This window comes from Pongo abelii, chromosome 3 (assembly GCF_028885655.2).
Source record: "Pongo abelii isolate AG06213 chromosome 3, NHGRI_mPonAbe1-v2.0_pri, whole genome shotgun sequence".
NCBI classification, from domain to species: Eukaryota; Metazoa; Chordata; class Mammalia; order Primates; family Hominidae; genus Pongo; species Pongo abelii.
The window spans coordinates 183,784,631-183,810,685 of NC_071988.2; the positions used below are offsets into that span (position 1 = coordinate 183,784,631).

A 26,055-nucleotide genomic window follows, 5' to 3' on the forward strand; every position below is an offset into this window, starting at 1 on the left:
AATAGTTAGTTCTGGGACTTTGATTATAACCACTCTAAGCATTTGTTTAACCAGTCAATATAAAGGTAATATATATGGGGGTATATGTGTGTGCATGTATATTTGTCTGAATCGAACACAGTGAGTGCCCTTATAATTATCCAATCCAGAGGACACTGGCAAATGATGAGATAGGCAATGCACTCAGGGAAAGTGATGTAGAACTCTGTTCTACTCACGTATACATTCATCTAGTTAAGGAAAGAAGGATAATACACATTACTATAGGAACAGCCTTCCTAAGTCTGTATATTTCATCCTTCCCAATCCCATAGCATTAATTGTATTTAGTATTAGGTTAATACCTAGGATGCTCTTCTGCATTTTGAATACAATTTAATGGTTGGCAGGTGTTATGTCTCGGAATATCTTCAATTTATTTATCATTGCTGCTAAAAATAAGAGACAAAGAATATTTATGCTGCTATTGAACAGAGGAGCTCCATTTATATGTAGACGACAAGATTGCATCAACGACAGCATTTGCCATGCTGTAGAATAAAAGAATGCCTCCTGAAACTTTGCGCTGAAGATAGTTGAGCTGGATATATTGCATGCAATCACTTGAAAATAATTTCCAAACAGCAATCTACTGTCTTTGAAAAGTAATTTTCTCTAATTATTATGACAAGAAACTACAGAAATAATTAAGATATAAAACACACATATTGAGCTTTTTGGGATTCTGGTATTTAGTGTTCTTGGTTTAAAAATTTAAAAGTGAATTAATTTGCTGCTGTGTTAAAAAACAAACAAACAAACAAACAAAAAACCACTACCGGATTTCCACATAAGGCCAAAACTTACTTAAACTTTTATACTGTTTCTGTGCGTGGTACTAACTCAGTGTGTATCACTGGCTTTGTGATTTATCAGTTGAGTAAAATTCATTCTCTAGCATTATAGGTTCAGGTTCATGCTACGACTATATCTAAAAGATTCTGTATTTAAAAATTGGCATTTAAGTATTTACAAGTTCTTGTAGACAAATAATATACAATCTATATTGTCTTTAATATCTATAAATCTACAAAACTTTGAAGATAATCTGGACTGACACAGCACAATTGTTAAATTTCAAGGTTTCCCATTTTGAAATATTAAAAATACTCATAGTGATAAGTATCATTTTACTACATCAAGTAAGTTTGCACAAACAGATGTTTTTCTATATGTAAAGATAGTGACCAAAAATTTATGTAAAAATTGTAATAACTAGATGTTTTTTAGTTTCCAATTGCTGCCCTACAAATTATTGCTAGCTTGGTCTAAGACAGCTCAACTGTATTATCTGATTACCCAAAATACTCATAGTGATAAATATCACTTTTACTACACCAAGTAAGTTTGCGCAGATGTTTTTCTATATGTAAAGATATTGACCAAAAATTTATGTAAAAATTGTAATAACTAGATGTTTACTGGTTTCCAATTACTGCCCTACAAATTATTGCTAACTTGATCTAAGACAACTCAACTATATTATCTGATAGTTTCTCAAGATCAGAAGTCTGGTGCACTGTGTCACAGCCAGGGCCTCTGCTTTGAGCTTCACAAAGTTAAAATAAAGGTATATTCTGAGATGCATTTTTCTTTTTCTAGAGGCTTTAAGGTTAAATCTTCTCCTAAGCTCATTCAGGTTGTTAGCCAAATTCAGTCTTTGAGATTGTGGACTGAAGTCCCTTTGTTTTGCTCTGGAGTCTCTTTTTGTTGCTATCAGCTGGGGACCACCCTTAGCTCCTCTGTGGTTCTTACACGTGGCACATCTCAGAAGCAGCATCTGCACATCAAATCCTCCTCATCCTTCAAATATCTGTGACTTTCCCTTCCGTCACATCTCTCTGATTTCAACAAGAGTAAGCTCTTTGTTTTTAAGAGCTCTTGTGATTAGATTAATGCGACTCAGATAATACAAGGTAATCACTCTATCTTAAGGTCCCGACCCATAACTTTACCTTCAATGCCTGTTTGCCATGTAACATAATGTATTAACAGATGCCAAGAATTGTGATAAGGACATCCTTTGGAGTGAGGGACAGGTTCTGCCTACCACAGATGTGTTCTGAGTTATTTTTATATCTTATTTTTCTTAATATTGAGTTATTTCAATTCCATTTTACTTTCAAATTCCAGTTAAACACTGATGTTCCTTGAAAAAATTGTGTGCAAAATATGTTAAACAATTTCCTACATGATCAAATATGTTCTGTACAACCATTGTTTTTTCAAAGTTAAAAAAAACTATCATACTTTCCCTATTTATTATATAATTATTAAAATATGGATGAATTTATATTCTTTTAAATTAAAATTAATAGAAATTTAATAAGGACAGTTTTGAGATGTGCCTAATGAAAATTTTAAAAATCAAATTCAACTTCTTGAGATAAAAAGATTAATTATGTATTCGGTTAAGTACAAGATGAGGCTGGGGAAGAGAATGTAGGTAATTATGAAGGGACTCTTAAGACCTTTAAAATATTTTGAACATTATCTAAACTGCAATTGTTGTGGATGATATAGTTGGCCAATAAGATCTTTAAGGTCTGAAACAACAATTTCTCAGCCCCCTGGAAATGCTGTTACTGATTTTTCAGTTAACTACCCCTTTAAGAATTATCTGTTGCCAAAGACAGTTCATCCCAGAATACATGCTCTTTTGAGGCAATCTGCATTTAATGACCAGTGAATACAGCATGGAAAAATAAAGTCCTATGCCCTGTGCCTCAAAACTGGACAATTCTGCAAGACCATCCCATTTCAGCAGCTCACCATTGTTTCACCTAACATCTTTGACTCACACTTCAATACCTTCCAATGTCAATAGCTACTTTCTTTATACCGAGGGCATTCCTGATATAATTTTTGCATGAGTTCTTTCTTTATACCAAGGGCATTCCTGATACAATTTTCACATAAGTTTGTAAGAAAACTTTCCAAGAAACAATAACTAAGAAATAAATAGTAATACTTCAAGATATTCTAAAGGAAAATGTGTTCTGAATAGATTTATTTGCTGAGAAAATTATTCCAAGAAAGCAAGATTACAAAATCAGATGCAATTAGAAAACCACTGAAGCATTTCAGATAAGAGAAATATTTGTCATAGAGAGGAGAATGGCTATGGTAATAGATTAAAAGAGATGCATCTGAGAGATATGTAGCATGTAAATGTTGCAGAGTTTGGTAACTGCATTGATATAGAGAAACAAGACAAGAATGACATCCAGATTCCTTCCTCAGACAATTGGGAGAACGATAGAACAATGAGGCAACCTTGTAGCAGCATACGATGAATTCAAGCTTGGCTTTGTTGTGTTTGGGGCATCAGGACAAGTATTTTCACAATACCATTAGACGCAATACATGTCACTGAACTAAAAATATTGATGAAAGAATTATCACCATAAAATATGGAAACTTTAAGATCTATTGACCTGGAGGTGCTCAGAGGGAGGCTTTGGAGACAACTCCTACTATTTACAGTATACATTTATTACTGTAGTCCTCTCTTATCTGTGATTTCACTTTCCATGGTTTTGGTTACCCATGGTAAACCCTTGTCCAAAAATATTACATACAATAAGATATTCTGAGAGAGAGACAGATTATGTTCACATAACTTTTTTTATAGTATATTGTTATAATTCTTATTTTAGTTATTGTTAATCTCTCACCATACCTAATTATAAATTAAACTTTGTCATAGGTATGTTCATATAGGGAAAAACAGTACACATAGGGTTTCTGGCATCCACTGGGGGTCTTGGATCATACGCCCCATAGGTAAGAAAGGACTACTTTTCTACATGCACAGCAATGTTGTAGCACTTTATGCACATTAATTAACTTAGTCTTACAAAAATGAGATAGGTTAAATTATTAAACAATATTTTATAAATGACAAAACTGAGTCAAAGAGAAGTTGAGAGAGTTCTTTGAGTTAGACAGTAAGTTATGGTAGCACCTGGATAAACACCCTTCCCATTAAGTTATACAGAATCTTTCTGCAGAGTATGTTGGAGTGTGTCCATTTCTCCCATCAATATACCATTGTTGGGTATATAGTGCCTCAAGCACTCTAAGAAGCATCAAGAGGTATTGGAGGAAAAATGAGATGCATGTTAAATGAAAATTCATGGGATGAGTGTAAAAGAAGAGTATCCAACAATGAAGGACAACTATTATGAGTATAAGTAGAAAAAGGCTGAAAATGGCTGTCAGATATAGCAATAAGCAAGTCACTGTTGACAAAAATGCCTCGGAATAGTCTAAGTAAAGCTAAATTCAAGTTAGCCCTGAGTTAGATAGTCAGTAGAAACACAAGATAGTGGCTATAAAATTAGGAAATAAATTATGCTTTTTGCAACATAGAAGAGAAAAAATAAATCAAGTAATATAGCTTTCACAGAATGAATTGTTAAGAAATTAAAATATTGTGGACAGAATAATAATAATAGAGATAGAAAGATAGATAAAATCAGTGTATGACTGCAAAGTAAATGATAAAGAGAGTTTGACAGGCAATACAGAGTTAGGTTCATGAAAGTTCTCATACATACATACACATATAGATTAGATAAATAGATAGATAGATAGATAGATAGATAGACAGATAGATAGATGAAAACCATAATGAACCTATTAACATGTTTGGTTATTAATGGGAAGAAAAATGGAAGAAGTTAAAGTTAATGAATGAATACAGTAATGAGTAAAGTATGTAAACAACCAGAAAGGGGTGTGAGCTAGAGGAATATCTTTTATTACAATAAGAGGTACTCTAAAAAACACGGGTCTGGATACAGGTTGGTCATTTTTTCAGAGACATAAAGTTGATTAATTTGAATGATAAATCAAGGCCATCTACTAAGACTATTTGGAGAACACATGAGAATACACACACACACACACACACACACATATATATATATATATATATTTGTAGAGATGTAGAGATGGGGTCTCACTATGTTGCCCAGCCTAGTCTCAAACTCCTGGGCTCAAGCAATCCTTCCACCTCAACCTCTCAAACTCCTGGGATTATAAGCATGAGCCATGGTTCCTAGCCCAGGAGATCATTTTAAATAGTCATTGTGAGGTATGGGAGATAGAGTTGACCTGGAAAATGTAGAATCATTGCTGGACAGAATTGAGATTCAAGTTGTGGCTGAAATTATGATGTTATTTTTTGCAGTATTTGTAATACTGTGCATGAAGAGTTTAGCAAATATTTTCTGTAAATTTTAGACAGTAAATATTTTAGGCTTGGTGGGTCATAGGTCTCTGCAGCAAGTACTCAACTGTTATTTTAACACGATAGTAGCCATAGACAATACATAAATAAATGAAAAAATGAACATGGCTATGTTTCAAAAATGTTTATTTAGAAATATAAATGATTGATTGGATTTGGCCCATAAGCCAAAGTTTACAGATACTGGACTGCAGGAAAGTATATTCATTTGGTTGCAGTAAAGAAGACAGATACATGTATTGTCCATGGGTTGAATTTCCCAGTCAGTGGACAGGTTGGGTAAGAAGACATGGTGGTTGAAAATACAGGAAAAATAGTGCTTGAAGTCCTAAACCATTTTAGATAAACTATCCTGAGAATGATAGGTAGTTAAATCAGGAAGCTAATGAACAGAGAGAAATCAGAGAAATCAAAAGGCAAAGAGCACGAATAACATTTGTGGTATGGTAGTTACTGAGTGGAAGAAAAGGAAGAAGAAATAACTGGCTGAAATGTAATATACTGAGACCAGTTATAGCAATTTTCAACAAATGTAAAGGATAAAATATTTTGGGGGCAATGCAGAAAAAAAGAAACCAAGTGATATAATTTTTAGAGAAAAGATTGTGAGAAAATTAAAATACTGTTGGCAGAAAATAATAATAGGATACATAGATGATTGAGTGATAGATGGTCAATGTATGATTGCAAAGTAAAAATAATTAGACGGGGATTTCTAAAAAAGAAAATCAAACATAGAATTACCATAAGATCCAGTAACTCCACTTCTAGGCATACATTGCCCTCCAAAAAAACATGAAAGCAAGAACTGTACAAAGTCCCTGTACAGATATGTGTACACTCAGGTTCCTAGCATTATTCACAAATGCCAAAACAGGAAAATAACCCGTGTCCATTAATGGATTAATAAATAAAAAGTTTGACTTTACCTTTACCATAAACAAAAATTAACTTAAAATAAATTAAAGACGTAAACATAACAGCTAAAACTGTAAAACTCTTAGAAGAAAACATAGGAGAAAACCTGCATGACATTGGACTTGGCAATTATTTCTTGCATATGACACCAAAAAACAGGCAAAACAACAACAACAAAAAAAACAGATAAAATGAAACTCATCAAAATTGAAAACTGTTCATCAAAGGACACAATCAATAGAGTGAAAACATAATGTACAGAATGGGAGAAAATATTTGCAAATCATTTCTCTGATGAGGGGTTAATATCCAAAATATATACGGATGTCTTACAACTCAAGAACAAAAACAAAATTAAATCACTTGATTTAAAAAGTGAGCAAAAGGCCTGAATAGACATTTCCCTAGAAAAGACACATAAATGGCCAGCAAGCTTATAAAAATGTATTCAACAAATTAATCATTAAAGAAATGCAAATCGAGACTGGGCATGGTGGCTCACGCCTGTAATCTCAGCACTTTGGGAGGCCGAGGCAGGCAGATCACGAGGTCAGGAAATCGAGACCATCCTGGCTAAGACAGTGAAACCCCGTCTCTACTAAAAATACAAAAAAATTAGCCAGGCGTGGTGGCGGGCGCCTGTAGTCCCAGCTACTCAGGAGGCTAAGGCAGGAGAATGGCGTGAACCCGGGAGGCGGAGCTTGCAGTGAGCCATGATGGCGCCACCTCACTCCAGCCTGGGCAACAGAGCGAGATTCCGTCTCAAAAAAAAAAAAAAAATGCAAATCCAAAACACAATGAGCTATAACATCACACCCATTAGAATTCTATGAGGATGACCACTATTTTTCAAGGGGAGTGAAATAATAAATGTTGTCTAGGATGTGAAGAAATTGGAATCCTTGGAGTCATTGTACACGCCTATTAGAATGTAAAATGATGAAGCTGCTATGGAAAACACTATGGCAGTTTCTCTAAAAATTAAAAATAGAACTACCATTTGATCCAGCAATTTCACTTCCGGTCATACAGTATTTCCAAAAAAATTGAAAGTTGGTTTCAAAGAGATAGTTGTATACCCACAGTTATAGTAGCATTATTCACAATAGCCAGAGGATGAAAGCAATCAATGGAAGTGGGTCAATGGGTAAACAAAATGCGGTATATGCATACAATGGCATATTATTCAGCCTTAGACAGAAGAACATTCTGACATACGCTACAGCGTGGAATAATCTTGATGACACTATTCCAAGTGAACTATCCATTCACAAAACAATAAATACCGTATGATTATAATTATATAAGCTACCAAGAATAGTTCACATTCATAAAGACAAAGTACAATGGTTGCAGCTAATGATAGGTGGGGGGAAGAAAATGATAAATTAATACTTAATAGGTATAGAGTTTCAGATGAGTAAGATGAAAAAGTTCTGAAGATGAGGGGTGAGGATAGTCACACAACAATGTAAAGGTACTTATACCACAGAATATGTTGATCATTGAGTAATAGGCTCTGGAGTCAGGATATCATGGTTTGAATCAAAATTTCATTGCTTACAAATTGGTGAGCCTAGACAAATTAAACAATCTCATTAAGACAGGAACAATTTTAGATGTTAATTATAATGATGGTTATATGAACCTGTAGTTGTGATGAAATGTCATCACAAGTATATTAAAAAACATTAAAAATATGAGTAGTTGCAAAAAAAGACTCAGTTACTGCATTTTAAAGTAAGAACAATATTAAAACTTAAATCATGACGTATTGTCAGATATAATGAGATATCTATGAAGTATATAGCCTAAGTTGTGGCACACAGAAAATCATCATCAAAATTTAATGATTGGTGTAATACTACTAATATTTCAAGTTTTAAGGTCAGTGATGAGTAAGATTATAATAAATACTAACATAATTAGAGAATGCAAGAGGGGAAAAATTAATGTTATAAAAGATGGTCACAATAATGTGTATATTCACTTTAAGCAGCCGAGAAGGCTGTAGAAATGTTTAACAGGAAATTGAGAATTGACAACCATCTTGTGAGAGAAAGTTCCTGACAAGAGACATTAATTTGGTAATTGGTACAGTAAAATGTTTTCATTTCCTACAAAGCTAGGCTATGCAGGTGGAAGAAATAGATTATGACTTTAACTCAACTCTGCTACCAATGTGACCTTGGGCATGTTACTTCAAGTCTCAGTGAGAAAGACAACACTTACTTCATAGCTTTGTTCTGAAGTTTGTTTATATAATTAACTATAATAATGTTAATCATTAAATAATTGATAGAATGTATATAAACTCAACATATAGAAGATACTGAGGCATTGTAGCTGTAACAAAAATAGTCATTATCATTAAAGTCAGGTGACATAGATATTACACCTACTCATCCAATAATAAAAGCAACCACAGCAACAAACAAAAGAGTAACACCACCAATAAGATCTATTGTTTTTAAGGCAAGGAGCACTCACCAGGTAACTCTGTGTCAGCCTTGCCTTAAATGTTTCACATGAATTTCCTCCTTTAATCTTCCCAAAACTTCTGGGAGATCCCTCTGCTCCCAACCCCCTAACATTATTATAGATAGTGACTATATAAATAGTAAACATAAATAAATACAAATATAAACAAACTGACTAAATAAAGAGATGAGACATGTGGCATTACATTGGAGAACACCTTTTTGTTGATTGAAAGGAAAAGTGAGAGGAGCAAAAAACAAAACAAAACAAAAAAATCAAGGAAGAAACAACCAGACTGCCAAAGGAGGAATGGAGAAGTACAATTTTATGGAAGCCAAAGCAAGAGAGAGTTAAAAATATACAAATCATATGACTTTTCTTTGCTGGATAATCAAAGTATAAGATAATTTTATAGTGATATTTAAAAATTTTTTCCTTTCATGTAGATGCCAAGCATTTGAATTATTGAGTGACTTGTACCTTGTGACAGCACTTTAATGGACTTTCTACACACATCAAAATTGAATCTAAATTTCCCTCACTCACCTTTCACTGAAAAAAGCTAGAGTTAATCTTAAAATGACTCTACTGAGTAGGGAGTGAGTGGATTTTGCACAGTGTACAATATGTCTGAAAGCATAGAAATGAAATCACAAGTGAATAGTTTACCCAAAAGCCTACTTGTTGATTATATCAACAGGGCTTGAAAAAAATAAAAAATGTGTAATTAATCTTGGCTAAATCGATCAAACCATCAAAAACACAATACTGTACTGAGATGCCATTTTTCTGTGTGAAATCAGAAAATTTTATGCACAATAATTCATCTAAATATTTAATATTATATTCAGTGTGCCTTAGCATCAAATATTTATCTTAGGAATTAAATATAAACTAGAATTTATCTCAAATAAGCAGCCATTTCCAATTGGATCTCAGGTCTGCATGACTGAATACACATAGAATGTTCCGAGGATCGCTATTCCCAAAATGACTTTTACTACTACTCAAAACATATTTCTAACCAATGGGTTAAGTGTTGAAGTAATACTTGACAATAATGGCTGGGAAATATGTGAATATAATATAAATATTAATGAGAGATATTTTTCTCCCAGAATCCCAGAACCTCTGTTTTTATATTAAAGTACATAAAATGGCAATGTAGCTGAAAATTCAATAGAGGTTATAGACATTGGTCCCTGAATTGCATTTTAGGCAACATTAGTTCTATAAAATATTAACAGATGTTTCATTTAAAAAATAGTTTGTGGGACAAATGTATTTGGAAATATTGAAGCAAACATTCTTAGAGATATTTAGGCCTTTTAAGAAAGCACTGTGAATTTTCAAGAGAGAATCACATAGTTGAACCCTTTCTCATTTTATGCATAGGATCACAGTCCCTGTGCAAGTACAGTCCCCTGTGCATGTACTGCAGAGAAGTGGCTGAGAAATGAACTCTGGAGCCACACTGACTGGGGAGAAATCCCATCTCTGCCATTGTTCAGCTGTGTGACTTTGTACAAATTGCTCAACCTCTCTGAGTCTCAATAGCCCATCTGTAGTTAAGAAAAAACACACACACACAAAAATGAAACAAACAAAACTACCACATGTGGTTCTAATTAAGGTTAAAAAATAGTATTTTGAGGCTTTAAAGTAGTATTTGGCACATAGGAAGTCCCCATCAATTGTTGGCTGTTGTCACTGACTCCTCAGATAATCTCTCCTGAGCAGGCTTCCAAAGGTAAATGCCAGTTTAGCACATTTCATCACTATCCTTGTCTACATTTTCAACAATATTAGCTCAGTGTTTGTTATTCCTTATGCTGCCCATTCTGAGACCTTGATTAGGTATTTATTGACTGACAGTGGAGGTAAATCTTTACGGTATAAGGGAACAATTTTATCCAAACAAGGTACTAAATCCCACCAAAAAAAAAAAAAAAAAAGATTATGTTTTAGAAGAATAAGAGCCAGTAAGAAATCTCTTCTCAGGTCACTGATAACATGTACATAAATCATGGAGATTCTGGCAGTTAAGGGAATGGGAACATGAGACTATGAAAGATCTTTTTTTTTTTTTTTGAGACAGAGTCTCGTGCTGTTGCCCAGGCTGGAGTGCAGTGACACAATCTCGGCTAACTGCAACCTCTGTCTCCTGGGTTCAAGTGATTCTCCTGCCTCAGCCTCCCAAGCAGCTGGGACTACAGGCGCGTGCTACCACACGTGGCAATTTTTGTTTTGTATTTTTAGTACAGACGGGGTTTCACTGTGTTAGCCAGGATGGTCTATCTCCTGACCTCGTGACTTGTCCACCTTGGCCTCCCAAAGTGCTGGGATTACAAGCGTGAGCCACCACGCCTGGCTGAAAGATTCTTCAGAATCACATAGGCCAACTCTATTGCCACATTAATCAACATACTAACCTAGTAATAATTTAAAAACGTAACAATAAAAAAAATTTGGGGGGGCAGCATGTTGCAGTGGAAAGATAATGTAGAATTCTGAATCAGCCACTTAATTATGAAGTGATCATGGAAAAGCTGTTTAATTTCTTTGAATCCTAACTTGCAATTTCGGGCTGTTGTGAGAATGCTACTTGACATTTCTCGTTTACACACAGTCAGCATTCTGTGGGCTGTGTACTGGTGTGTTGTACGGCCACAGGCTTACTTTTCAAAAACAGAGCATCTCTAGAAATTGACTTCTTTGCCTTAGTTATTTTATCTAAATGACCTCCTTGAAAATTACTGCTAGTAGAGTACAGAGAAGATAGCATATTCTTAATTATGTTTATTTCATTATTCTATATGATAAACTGGGAATTAAAGAACATGTTCTTGGCAAAATTCTCCAACTCCAACAAAAACTGGAAATGAAAAGAAAGATGAAGTACAAAGTATATTTTATAATAGTTATGTGTCTCTTAAATTTAAGTTAAATAGAAAAGGGAAATTTTATTTTATAAACATAATCAATAAGGAAATGTGTTTCTGTGTAATTAAGAGCTAATACAGGAATTCAAAGATGAAAAACAAATCAGCAAGTGAATCAGTAAGGAAAAAGAAGACAGGAAAAGAGAAAATGCAAATGCCATTAAAAAATGAAAGTAAGTGTGAGAGGGAAAGAGTAAAAAGGGGAAGAGAAAAGATGGAAGACATAAATATGCAGGAAGATGAACAGAAAGAAGAAGGGGGAAGAAATTACACAGAGAAGGAGAAGAAAATGAAAGTAGAGAGAAAATTGGCAAGTACATAAAACATCAGGACATTTGCTGCTCTATGAAAGTCTGATTAAACAATTAATCCTGAAGCCTTGGGTCTCAGGTCAAGTTAGTATAAATAAATTTCTTCAACTAAATTACAGCCAAGATTATTCGCCTACAATTCATGGAACAAATACACGGAAGGGCTCAAACTGCCCTGAAAAGGAAGTTCTTGAGCTCAGTTCTTGATACATTATTGTGTTCATTAACATTTCAATGTTTGAACTGATTACATTGGCATTATTTATTTTAAATGTACATAAGGTGCTAGTTAACCTCAGCTTCAGGTTTTATTTCTACAAAACAACTGGAAACTAAGATAAAACCTCACAATGAACTTTAGGCTGTGATGGACTCCTGTGCAATAGAAACATTTACATTATATAATGGAATTTCTGGTACATACGGCATTGGCTTTCTAAAGCTAAAATGTTTCAATCTCTGGATTAAAATGTTGAAACATTTCCCACCTTAATAGCTTTTGTCTTCTTATATTTAGCGTAATATCTCATACCCTGCTGCCAAAAAAATGTGTAGGTTTGAGCCAAATATATACTCTATACTTTATCCACTTTATAAGATAGGCCTTTATTAATTCTCCATGATGAGATAGTATGTTCCTAACACTGTAGAATGTCTCAATGCAAAAAGAAGATATAGCCCTGATTTTGGTGGGTTTATAATACATATAACTAGCATCTAAGTGCATAGATGCCAACTATACATCTATAGGATCATACAATTCTGATTGAATTTTATTTTTTAAATTTAAAGACTGCTGTTGCAGATACTCATTGCCGTCATGCAATATGTTAAAATAGCATCTTAAAAATTATTTGTCTGAAGAAGTTTTAGATTATATCTAATAGCTTATATTTTAAAAATCTTTATATTAAAATTCAAGGTTAACAAGTTGGTATCATTTCTAAGCTCTTAAATATATTTTTAAAATTTAAATTCAAATGTATTATTGTATAGATTTATTAAATGATCATACATATTATGGTATTATAAACACTGGATACTATAAATAGAATGTTATAAACTGCATATTGTTCACAATATAATTTCAGCTGATATTTATTTTCAAATATCTGGAAAATAGTGTGTTGCCTCTTTTCATTGATGAGATATATCCACTTGGAGAGAGAGAGATAATATTTAATTAAGAAAATATTTGTACCCTAAAAATGAAAATAGCCATTTCAATTATATATTATTCTATGTATAGCAAAATATTTGTCTAGAATCTTCACTCTGCAAATACAGACAGCCTTAATTTTCTTCTCACCTTAAAAATGTTGTAATCTTGGTAATTTGATTTTGCCAAAGATAGATCTATTTATCACCTATTTCATCCTAATTTAAGTGACCCTTTATTCAGCTACCCACATAAGTTAAGTCAGTAGTTATACAATCAGTATTACTAAAAAATAATTTCCTGACCAGGAGTCATTTTATAGTTTACACATTACTAAAAGGTAGATACAGTATATTCAGTGAATAATATAGCATAATCCTTAGTAATATATTTTCTATATGTATAATAGTTTTAAAATATTACTAAATTTCATTATTTATTGACTTGCTACAATTATTTCATATGCTATTGAAGGACAGTTTGTTAAATGTATTAATTTGAATAAGGATAAGTAAGTCAAATGAAAGTCTTCTCTCCCTCTGCCTCACCAAAATTTAAAAATAAAAAAAATAGTGTATGGAAAGCAGATGATTTACCTGAAGCAGCAGCTTATACGGAACACACAGTTAACTACACAGAACATTAGAAAATTGGCATCAGTCCTGTGGGCTAGATTAATGTGAATTATTTTCTTATATATGAATCCACTGGAGTGCAGAGCTAAATCAGGCAGATGAACTTTCAGGGTGAGCTCTGACTCTGGACCCTGGCAAATAAACTGAGGTAATACCATACCACGAGGCCGTCACTCACTTCTACACAGGTGCAGATATTAGTTAATGTGCAGGTGAAGATGGGTACTTATTTGAAATGTTTCGTATTTGGGTTTTATAGAATGTTTAATTTTATCAAGTACTATGTAGTTAATTACATATTTATTTCTTCATTGGGTGAAAAACAAGTTTAAATATGTCATTGATGTTAATGTTTAAAATTTAATTTTCATAGTTTTATATCTTCATGTATAAAAATTCATGTGGCTGTTGAAGTAGTCATCTGGTATTCCCTACTACGCAATGTAACATTTATACATAATTGTATAGAGACTTCTTTAAAACTTATTTTGTGACTTATAAATTTGCTAGTACAACCTAAAATTGATATCATTTGCCTTACTTGGTTCCACTTTACAAAGGGTAAAACCTTGAGGAACTCTTTCTGAAAAATTAAATGTGAATAAGACATAAAAAATTTTTGGCCCAGACTAAAAGACATCAGATGAAAATACAATTTTAGCAATTAAAAAGGCAAACAAAGTGAAAATGAATCATCCTTTCCAAACAGGACAGAGAGAGACAAAGCCTGGGACAAGAGTCAAAGGGCAATAACTGGTCTCCAGATTTCAAGGGACCCCAAACTATTCCTTGAGCTACAGTTATGAAAGCCTGATGAAAAGGGAGAATTGCTAGCAACAATATTGTCCAATGTTATTTGTGATTTCTTATATTTCATGTAATTAATCTGTGTCTATCTCCCTCCTTTTCTTCCCCTCAGAGGGCCTTTTAGAGTGCTGAACACTCTAAATACATTTTGACTGACTTTTCATAGAGTTGAACAAAAAAAAAATTTTTAATTATCAAGTGTATTGCAGGATCAACTAAGCAAATTGACATATCACATATATACTAACAATGATTAAGTTTAAAGCTTCTAAACGATCCAGGATGATGCTATAACTTTGTGGCTATCCAAATATGATTAGTCATGTATGAAGACAGGCCAAAATTATAATGATATTTTATTAGTGGAGAACTCATGGATGAAACATGAGTGTGTCATTGTTATAACCAGGAGTTCAAGAGTCAAACACATGCAACAAGTTGAATAATTAAGTCAAAGGCCTAGATCATAACAAGGAAGATAAGACACATTCAGGGTCAATGATGAAGTTGGAAAATGTGGAAGATGAAGTACAAAACCAAGAAGAAATTTGGAATCCAAAAGCTAATTAGAAAAGTCAATCCTTGAGCTGTTCTTTCAAAAGTCTCAATATACTGGTGGAGAGGCTGCACGAAAGTTAAAATGTGTTGTTCAGTTACAGAACAATAAATTAATGGCTCCTCAGGGTAAATAAAAAAGAAAAATCACTCTGTATTCTCATGGTTTGTATTCTCATTTTTGCCAAACTACCCTCAGCAATTCTTAGCAGTTTTATTTTTTTCTTGAATACTTAGTACTATTTTTACAGCACAATTTTTAAGTTTTACAGAGATTTCAATTTTGATAGTCATATAGTATACCTGAGAATTGATTTTGAAATCATGTATGTGTGCGTGTGCCTGTGTGCACACATGTGTGTGTTTATTTTCGGATTAAAATATGTGGGATCATAAGCATTCTTTACTTATTGCAGTTCTCTCAAACAATTGGATCTTAATTTGTATTGTAAATCTTAGAGTAATATTGATATAGAAGTACTGGGAAGGGAAGAGCGTGGTCCCTTTAAATGATACTAAAGTGGGGAGGGAAAGCGAAGTGCTGGGTAGAGGAGGGCGTAGTCCCTGGCTAGGGGTCCACCCCCACGGACCTAAGTGAGGACAGGCATGTCTTGCCCAAATGTAGCATCTCCCTAGACCACCCTGGCCTGCCATGCCCCCATCCTGTGCCTATAAAAACCTGAAACCCTAGCAAGGCAGAGACAGAGGCAGTTGGATGTGGTGAGGAGCACATCAGCGGAGGAACACACAGGCAGCTGGACGTCAAGAGGCACGCAACGACAGGCACCAGCACACCACACCCGCAGGCCACCCGACCAGTAGAAGCAGAAGATACAGAGTTTGGCTAGGACAGTCAGAGGACAGCCCAGGCCGCTAAGCAGCCCGACTCCAGAGGAAAACCATCTTCCTTCCGGCTCCCCCACCTGCTGAGAGCTACTTCCACTCAATAAAACCTTGCACTCATTCTCCAAGCCCACATGTGTTCCCATTCTTTCCAGACATCAAGGCAAGAACCCGGGGATACAGAAAGTCCTCTGTCCTTGAGACAAGGTAGAGGGTCTAATTCAGCTGGTCAACACAAGCCGCCTATAGACTGTAAAACTAAAAGAGCACCCTGTAACACGTGCCCAGTGGGGCTTCGGGAGCTGTGAACATCCACTTCTAGACATCACCACGGGGTGGGAGCCCCACAGCCTACCTGTCTATATGCTCCCCTAGAGGTTTGAGCAGTGGGGCACTGAAGAAGTGAGCCACACCCCCATTGCACGCACTGTGAGGGGGACAAGAGCGCTTCCCGTTTCAATACTTTTGATTACTATTCAAGAAACGATTCCTTTTCTTTTAAGAGGCTTCTGTAACTTAATGTATTTCGAACTATTGGGAAACTTCCATACTGAAAAAAACCTCTCCTCAGTAATTATAACAACCTTCACAGTATGATTTCTGTATCTACAGATAGGTGCCTTTTAAAAGTGTTTTTGCATTATATTTTTCTGAATGTATTTGGTTTACTAGATAAATTGTGACTTTTTTAAATGCTGCAATTTTATTTTTCTTTTAAAACCATCTTAAGTAATAACTTAAGCCTCACTCTCTTGAGGCTTAATAAATGCTTAATTTCTGATAGTAAGTAAAAGAAAATTCATAAGCTGAAATGAATAAAATGATTAAAAGTAGTGCTATTTAAACATTCTAAATATTCATGCCTATGGCATATATGCATTAATTTGCTTAATGTAATAAAATATACTATTAACCTTACTTTTCTACTATTTTAATATATGAAGCTATATGTTTAATAATAACAACTAAGTTGAAAATATTTTTGGTGAAATAAATTTGTTTGTTTTTCATGATCAGAACTTAAAGTCTTTAATTTTTCAGTATTCATGGAAAGCTAAAAATGTCTACTGAAAATAAGCAATAGTTTTCTTTGTAAAATAACTGACTCAGCAAACAAAAGGCAATTTGTTCACTGAGTTGGTTCTTCCTATTTTGTACAGTAATAGTCAAAACACTTCCCTGAGATTTTATGTCATGTAACTTACATGAGTAAAGCAGAGAGCTTAGCATTCTTAAAATTATTCTTCAGTTTCCAGTTTTCATCCTCTAACTGTGTCTCCGTGGATTTAAAACATTACCAAAATGCAGTGTCTGCATTTTGAAATAGATATAGAGTGTGACCTTTTTCACAGAAGTGCATCAATCTGATATACTATAACTAATTTTCAAGCTATTGCATCATATGGCTCTTTAGTTTAATGAAGAAAATTTGGGGCTAGAAAAAAATCCACCTGAAAATTCATGAATGAAACCTAAAATCAGCTGATTATTTTAAAATAATCTCCTTTGCAAGCTCCTTTGAAATTTAAGCATAAATAGCATATTCTAATAAAACTGGGGTAAAAAATATATGATTAACTCATCTTTAGTAATAGTAATTCCAAGGAAAATTTTGTTCACATCTTCCGCATCAAGTATTTTTATTCGAAATATTATGCCTGTATCAAAAACTGTTATTTTGGGTTTTGCCACAACATAATGGGAAAAAGTAAAAAAAAATTAAGTTTTTTTTTTAACTTGTTCAGTAATTTTCTCTAAAATATATTGAAGAGTCTTTTTAGTTTCTTTAAACTTTTACTTTATTATGCAAAGTTTTTAAGTGGAAAACATTTGTCTAATGATGTTTTCCAAAATTTGTTTGCAGTATAACAGAAGTGTAACCCATTCACAAAAATTCACCAGAATTTTATTTTTTGTATTGTCTACTATTTCAAGAAATAGCAATTGATAGAAATATTTTCTAACTGAAATAAAAATAAGCTCGAATGTATTATTGGAAGATAAAGATTACAGGAAGTCATGTATTCCATATTTTCCACTTATATTGAAGTTAAATACAAATGGAAACAATGAGGGGAGAAAAATGTAAGAATTCAAAAATACCATTAAGAACTTCCAGGGAACTCCTGAATTCAAATAGGCATATATTAAGGATTAATTCCAATATAGAGACACTCTAATATTACATGTATGTGAACACACACATATATACACATATACTAATTTTAATTGAAAAATATGTCATTGAAACATATGATGAATAGCTGCTCACCAAATCCATTTCTTTTTCTTCCTAGATCAATGTGAATGTGTATTTGTCAATGTTTCTTATAGTAGGGTATGGTCAAATCACAGATATTTAGCACATGGAAAATGAGCAGTAGTGATGTGTGAAAATTGAAGGCCTGGACCATGAGAGCCTTCCAGAGGTGATTCTCCATGCTCATTTCCTTGATGGACTTGGTACAGATGAGCAGGGGAGACTTTAAAGTCATGTATTGAGAACAAAGGAGCCAGAAGACGGAAGGAATCTGAGTCCTGTATTACTACTTGAGAACCACTAGCTCTACAGAAATATGTTTTGGTTTTTATATGAGCATTAAAAACATGTCAATGATAATTTGAGCCATAAAAATGATTTTGTATGTTTGTTACAACACTTAGCATTCTTTAATTAATACAATAATATTTCAAAAATTCTTAATCAGATTTCAAAGATTGGTTGTCCAAAAAAAAAAAAAAACCAGTAACTCTTTACAAATAAAAAATGTATATATTTGTACATTTTTTAAGATAGTATTTAATTAAAAACAAGTTTTCTTTGTTTGTTTGTTTGTTTTGACACAGAGTCTCATTCTGTCACCCAGGCTAGAGTGCAGTGGCGCAATCATGGCTCATTACAGCCTTGAACTCCTTAGCTCAGGTGATCCTCCCACCTTAGCCTCCCGAGTAGCTGGGACTACAGGCACAGTGCACCACGTCCGGCTAATTTTTGTATTTTTTGTAGACAAGAGGTTTCACCATGTGCCCCAGACTGGTCTTGAACTCCTAGGATCAAGCAATCTGCCTGTCTCAGCGTCCCAAATTGCTGTGATGACCAGTGTGAACCACCGCACATGGCCAGAAACAGGTTTTCTTGAAGGACAACGACAAGTTACATGGAGAAGTTTCCACACTAAGTTCTTATTTGATAAAAAAAGTTCTTTATTATTATTATTTTTTAATTTCCATAGGTTTTTGAGGAGCACATGGTGTTTTGTTACATGAATAAGTTCTTTAGTGAGATTTTGGTGCACCCATCACCCAAGCAGTATACACTGTAACTAATTTGTAGTCTTTTATCCCTCACCCTCCTCCCACACTTACCCCCAAATCCCCAAAGTCCATTGTATCATTCTTATGCCTTTGCATCCTCATAGCTTAGTTCCCACTTATCAGTGAGAACCTATGATATTTGGCTTTTATTCCTGAGTTACTTCAATTAGGTACCCAGCAGTGGGATTGCTGGATCAAATGGTAGTTCTGCTTTTGGTTATCTAAGGAATCTCCACACTGTTTTTCATAGTGGTTGTACTAGTTTACATTCCCACCAGCAATGTAAAAGTGTTCCTTTTTCACCACATCCCTGCCAACATCTACTATTTTTTTTTCATTATGGCCATTCTTGCAGGAGTAAGGTGGTATTGCATTATGGTTTTGATTTGCATTTTCCTGATCATTAGTGATGTTGAGCATTTTTTCATGTCACAGGATCCTTAGGGGTGTCGCTTTTTGAGCCAGAAATCTCTGTGGATGGTGGTGCCTTTGCCTGAGTTTTGCACAGGCCTGTTGGGCTTATTCTGCCCACTCAGCCTGGTAGGCTGCACTTGGCTCACACTACCAGCTCAGATCCCATACCTGTCAAGGGTGAGCCAGGTGCAGAGTGATGAGAGGTGTGTGAGTGAGCATGGGGTCTGGCCACTGTGCACAGCCAGATGTGCCGGCTGCAGCAGGGCAGGCAGCTCCAGGCACTGGTACAGGCGCTGGCTAAATGTGAGGCTGCAGCTAGACCAAGTGTACTGCAAACAGCTTCCACTGTGGGCACTAGAGAATGTGGTGACTCCTAAAATCTTAGAGATCCCATGAACTGCAGAGCCGCAAAGTGGGTGTCATAGCCCTGGCCCAGCCCTAGGTCTGGGCTCCCCAGAGGCCCATAGCTCTTCTCTCCTTCTCTTCTCTCATTGTCACCTACAGTGTGGTGAGCGGGGGGACATGTTTCAGCCCTGTTTGTATTACTGCTCTTTCAGGCCCACATTCATCAGGTCCTGACTTCTTGTCTCACGTCCAGGAAGAATGAGGTACATGGACAACTGAAGGGTGAATAAGGCAGAGAGAAGTTTCATCGAATGACAGAACAGCTCTCAGGAGTCCCAAAGTGGTTAGCTCCTTTCTGCAGGCAGGTTGTCCTAATGAGTGTCCAGCTCTCAGCTGAAAGGAGACCTGTAGTGGGTAGCTCCTTACCACAGGCAGGCTATCCTGATGAGTGTCCAGCTCTCAACAGAGAAGAGACGTGCTGCAGGTAGCTCCTTTCCGCAGCTGGTTGTCCCGACATCTGTCTGAGTCTGGGGTTTTTACGGTCTCAGAAGGGAGGAAGTGCATGCTGACTGATCCATGGCTGGCCATTGAAAAAAAGCACTGTAAGTAAGTTCTTACCCTGGGTCACTGACTCCACCCAGAAATGGCAGCCCAGCCCCCAGGCTTTAGGCTGTCCCTCGCTTGAAGGTACTGTTTCACCAGGGACCCACCCATTTTCACCCAAGAGCTTGTTGGCTTCCTGGCAACATCAACATGCCATCCACAGAGCCCAAACTGTTAATGCCAAGGGGCGTCTGCAGGCTCTTGCCAAGTTGCCCTCAGAGCCCCCGGCCTCCCTCCCTTAGCTCGTCAATGCCAAAAGTTTCAGAGGGGACTGAGACAGCAGTGGGGCCGGCATGTCAGCATAGCCCTGAGTTCACGTACACTCAAGCAGGTTGTGACAACATCCAGGCTTAGCTGCAACTTTGCTCCATACCAGAGCAGGTGCAGGCAATGGGGAGACACCAGTTCTTGGGAGCAGGGACTTCTGAGTCTGCAGGAGAAGGGGCTTCACAGGCCCGCAAGAGTGCAGGGATGACCACAGGCATTGCAGAGCATGAAACTCCAGCCGTGACTCCACTGCTGCAGCTGGTGTCTTCGCATCAGCTGCTCCAGATGGGCCACCGCTGCCATCAATATGTTTGTTGGCCATTTGTATATCTTATTGTGAGAATCCATGTCCTTAGCCCACTTTTTTATGGGATTGTTTGTGTTTTCTTGCTAATTTGTTTTAATTCCTTGCAGATTCTGGATACTAGTCCTTTGTCAGATATATAGATTGCAAAGATTTTTTCCCACTCTATGGGTTATCTGTTTACTCTGCTGATTGTTTCTTTTGCTGGGCAGGTTTTTACTTTAATTAAGTCTCATCTATTTATCTTTGTTTTGTAGCATTAGCTTTTGGGTTCTTGGTCATGAAGTCTTTGCCTAAGCCAATGTCTAGAAGGGTTTTTCTGATGTTATTGCATAGAATTTTTATGGTTTCAGGTTTTAGATTTAAGTTCTGGATCCATCTTGAGTTGATTTTTGTATAAGGTGAGAGATGAGGATCCAGTTTCATTCTTCTACATGTAGCTTGCCAATGATCCCAGCACCATTTGTTGAATAGGGTTTCCTTTCCCTACTTTATGCTTTTGTTTGCTTTGTGGAAGGTCAGTTGGCTATAAGTAGTTGGCTTTATTTCTGGGTTCTCTGTTGTGTTCCATTGGCCTATTTGCCTATTTTTATAGAAGTACCATATGGTTTTGGTGACTATGGCCTTATAATATAGTTTGAAGTCAGATAATGTGATGCCTTCAGGTTTGTTCTTTTTGCTTTGTCTTGCTTTGGCTATGTGGGTTCTTTTTTGGTTCCATATAAATTTTAGGATTGTTTGGTTATTTTCACAATATTGATTCTACCCATATATGAGCATGGGATATGTTTCTATTTGTTTGTGTCATCTATGATTTCTTTCAGCAGTATTTTGTAGTTTTCTTTTTAGAGGCTTTTCATCTCCTTGGTTAGGTATATTCCTAATTATTTTGTGATTTTTGCAGCTATTGTAAAAGGGGTTGAGTTCTTGATTTGATTCTCAGCTTGGTCACCATTGGTGTATAGCAGAGCTACTGATTTGTGCACATTAATTTTGTATCCTGAAACTTCATTGAATTCATTTATCAGCCCTAGGAGCTTTTTGCATGAGTCTTTAGGGTTTTCTAGGTATACCATTTGGATGCCCTTTATTTCTTTCTCTTGTCTGATTGCTCTGGCTAGGACTTCCAGTACTATGTTTAATAGAACTGGGGAGAGTGGGCATTCTTGTCTGGTTCAAATTTTCAGAAGGAATGCTTTCAACTTTTCTCCATTCAGTATAATGTTGGCTGTGGGTTTGTCATAGATGGCTTTTATTACATTAAAGTATGTCCTTTCTATGCCAATTTTGCTAATGGTTTTAATCATAAAGCTGGATTTTGTTAAACACTTTTTCTGCATCCATTGAGATAAACATGTGATTTTTGCTCGTAATTCTGGTGTATCACATTTATTGACTTGTGTACCTGAAACCATCCCTGCATCCCTGGTATGAAACCCATTTGATCATGGTGGATTATCTTTTTTATATTCTCCTGGATTTGGCTACCTAACACATTGTTAAGGATTTTTGCATCTGTATTCATCAGGCATATTGGTCTGTAGTTTTCTTTTTGTGTTATGTCCTGTCCTGGTTTTGGTATTAGGGTGATACTGGTTTCATAGAATGATTTAGGAAGGATTCCCTCTTTTTATATCTTGTGGGATAGTGTCAATAGGATTGGCACCAGTTCTTCTTTGAGTGTCTGATAGAATTCAGCTGTGAATCCGTCTGGTCCTGGACTCTTTTTGGTTGGCATTTTTTATTACCATTTTAATCTTGCTGATTGTTATTGGTCTGTTCAGAGTTTCTATATCTTCCTGGTTTATCTAAGAGGGTTGTATATTTCCAGGAATTTATCTATCTCTTGTAGGTTTTCTAGTTTATTTGCATAAAGGTGTTCTTAGTAGCCTTGAATGATATTTTGTATTCTGTGGTATCTGTTTTAATATCCCTTGTTTCATTTCTATTTGAGCTTGTTTGGATTTTCTCTCTTCTTTACCTGGTTAATCTCACTAATGATCTGTCAATTTTATTTATCTTTTAAAAGAACCAGTTTTTTGTTTCATTTATCTTTTGTACTTTTTTTTTATTTCATTTAGTTCTGCTTTGATCTTCATTATTTCTTTTCTTCTGCTGGGTTTGTCTTTGGTTTGTTTTTATTTCTCTAGTTCCTTGAGGTGTGGCTTTAGATTGTCTATTTGTGCTTTTTCAGACTTTTTGATGTATGCATTTAAAGCTGTGAACTTTCCTCTTGGCACCACCTTTGCTATATCCCAGAGGTTTTGATAGGCTGTGTCACTATTATTCTTCAATTCAAAGAAGTTTTTAATTTTCATCTTGATTTCATTATTGACACAACTATCATTCAGGAGCAGGTTATTTAATTTCCATATATTTGGATTGTTTTGAGGGTTCCTTTTGGAGTTGATTTCCAATTTTATTCTCCTGTGGGCTGAGAGAGTAATATAACTTCAATTTTCTTAAATTTTTTGAGGCTTATTTTGTGACCTATCATATGGTCTCTCTTGGAGAAAGTCCCATGTGTTGATGAATAGAATGTATATTCTGCAGTTGTTTGGTAGAATGTTCTATAAATATCTATTAAGTTCATTTATTCTAGGGTATAGTTTAAATCCATTGTTTTTTGTTGTTGTTGTTGACTTTCTGTCTTGATGACGTGTTTACTGCTGTCAGTGAAGTACTGAAGTCCCCCACTAACATTGTGTTGCCATCTATCTCATTTCTTATGTCTAGTAGTAATTGTTTTATGAATTTGGGAGTTCCAATGTTTAGGTGCATACTTATTTAGGATTGTCATTTTGTTGTCGTTGTTGGACAAGTCCTTTTATCATTATGTAATGCCTTTCTTTGTCCTTTTTACGGCTGTTGCTTTGAAGTTTGTTTTGTCTGATATAAGAATAGCTACCTCCTGCTCACTTTTGGTGTCCATTTGCATAGACTATTTTTTCTACCCCTTAACCTTAAGTTAATGTGAGTCCTTATATGTCAGGTGAGTCTCAAAGACAGCGGGTACTTGGTTGGTACATTCTTATCCATTCTGCCATTCTTTATCTTTTAAGTAGATGATTTAGGTCATTTATGTTCAACGTTTAGATGTGAGGTACTATTCTGTTCATCATTCTGTTTCCTGAATAACATTTTTTAAAAAATTTATTTATTGTGTTTTTGTTTTATAGGCCCTGTGAGATTTATGCTTTAAAGATGTTCATTTTGGTGTATTTCAAGGATTTGTTTCAAGAGTTAGAGCTCCTTTTAGCAGTTCTTGTAGTGCTGGGTGGACTATGTCAGAGGGAAGACCTGGGACTCAAGGGTTGCTCTTAAGATTCTTTTGTCCCACAGGGTGCTCCCTTGATGTGGTGTTCTCCCCCTTCCCCTAGGAATGCGGCTTCCTGAGAGCGGAACTGTAGTGATTATTTCTCTTCTGGATCTAGCTACCCAGCAGAGCTACCAGGTTTGGGAGTGGTTCTAGGGAGTGTCTGCACAGTTCTGTGATGTGAACCGTTTTCAGGTGTCTCAGCCATGGATAACAGCACCTGCTCTGGTGGAGGTGGCAGGGGAGTGAAGTAAACTCTGTGAGAGTCCTTAGCTGTAGTTTTGTTTATTGCACTAGTTTTGTGCTGGTTGGCCTCCTGCCAGGAGATGGCACTTTCAAGAGTGCATCAGCTGTGGTAGCATAGGGAGGATCAGGCGGTGAGTGGGGGCTTAGAGCTCCCAAGAGAACGTGCCCTTTGTCTTCTACTACCAGGGCTGGTAGAGAAAGACCATCAGGTTCTGGAAGGGTTAGGCGTGTCTGAGCTCAGACTCTCCTTGGGCAGGGCTTGCTGTGGCTGCTGTGGAAGATGGGGGCGTGGTTCTCAGGCCAATGGAGTTATGTCCCCAGGGGAATTTTGGCTGCTTCTGCTGTGCTATGCAGGTTACTAGGAAAGTGGGGGAAAGCTGGCAGTTACAGGCCTCACCCAGCTCCCACGCAGCCCAAAAGGCTAGTCTCACTCCCATCATTCTCCCCACAACAGCACAGAGTTTGTTTCCGGGCATGCTGAGAACTTGCCCCATGCTACCAGCCTCCCAGCTGTGAAGCAAGCACGGTTTTCAGATTTCACACCACCCTGCCTGCAGCAGCTTCTGTGCTATGTCTACACTCTGGATTCACACCCTCCCCTGAGTTCTGTCCAGGAATCTTTGAGTTCAGTCGAAATTGTTACAAAGTTCAGCTGGAAGTTTCCTCTTTCATGTGGACTTTTCCCGGTTCCTCTGGTAGCCCTCTCCAAGGACCTCTGTGAGATAAAGTCAGAAATGGCTTCCCTGGGGACTGAGAGAGCCCACAGGGGCGCTTCCCGTCGGGTCTTCTATCACTATATTTTGTTTGGCTCTCTAAAATTGTCTCAGCTCCTGGTAAGGTCAAATACTTTTTCCATGATCTGGACCTTCAGGTTCCGCAGTGAGGGTGTGTGTTTGCGGGTGGACAATCCCACTTTCACTTTCACTCTTTGAGCATTCACAGTTTTGGGGCTGTTTCCTGGGGCCTGCAGGAGCAATTCACTTCCTTCAAAGAGTCTGTGGATTCTCTCAGCCTTCATGGTGTGTTCCTGCAGTTCCCGGAGTAAAAGTTCTAGAGGTATGTGTCTCCACATGTTGCTCTATCTGTCCCAGTGGGAGCTGCAATTTAGTCCTGCTTTCTATCCAGCATTTTCCTCTCTCAGTAGTCTGATAAGTTCTTTGGGATCATATTAAGATTCATATTTTTTAAAGTGTTATACTTGGGAAAAGCTATTATTTAATTATAGGAAAATGTCATTGATGTTTTAGAGCAGTATCTGAAAATTTTAGAATCTGTGAATTTTTCTACTAGATTATATT

General features: G+C 36.1%; 1 protein-coding gene and 1 long non-coding RNA gene across 3 annotated transcripts in view; one reads left to right on the forward strand and one right to left on the reverse strand.

Annotated features, from left to right (window-relative positions):
- The window catches only part of FSTL5 (follistatin like 5), an 807,547-nt gene that overhangs the window by 415,469 nt on the left and 366,023 nt on the right, over positions 1 to 26,055 (reverse strand). The window lies entirely within an intron of this gene.
- The window catches only part of LOC129059126 (uncharacterized), a 45,484-nt gene continuing 44,916 nt past the window's right edge, over positions 25,488 to 26,055 (forward strand). Inside the window, exon 1 of the long non-coding RNA XR_008524840.2 lies at positions 25,488 to 25,813. This is a non-coding gene — a long non-coding RNA (uncharacterized LOC129059126). The remainder of the gene's footprint in view (positions 25,814 to 26,055) is intronic.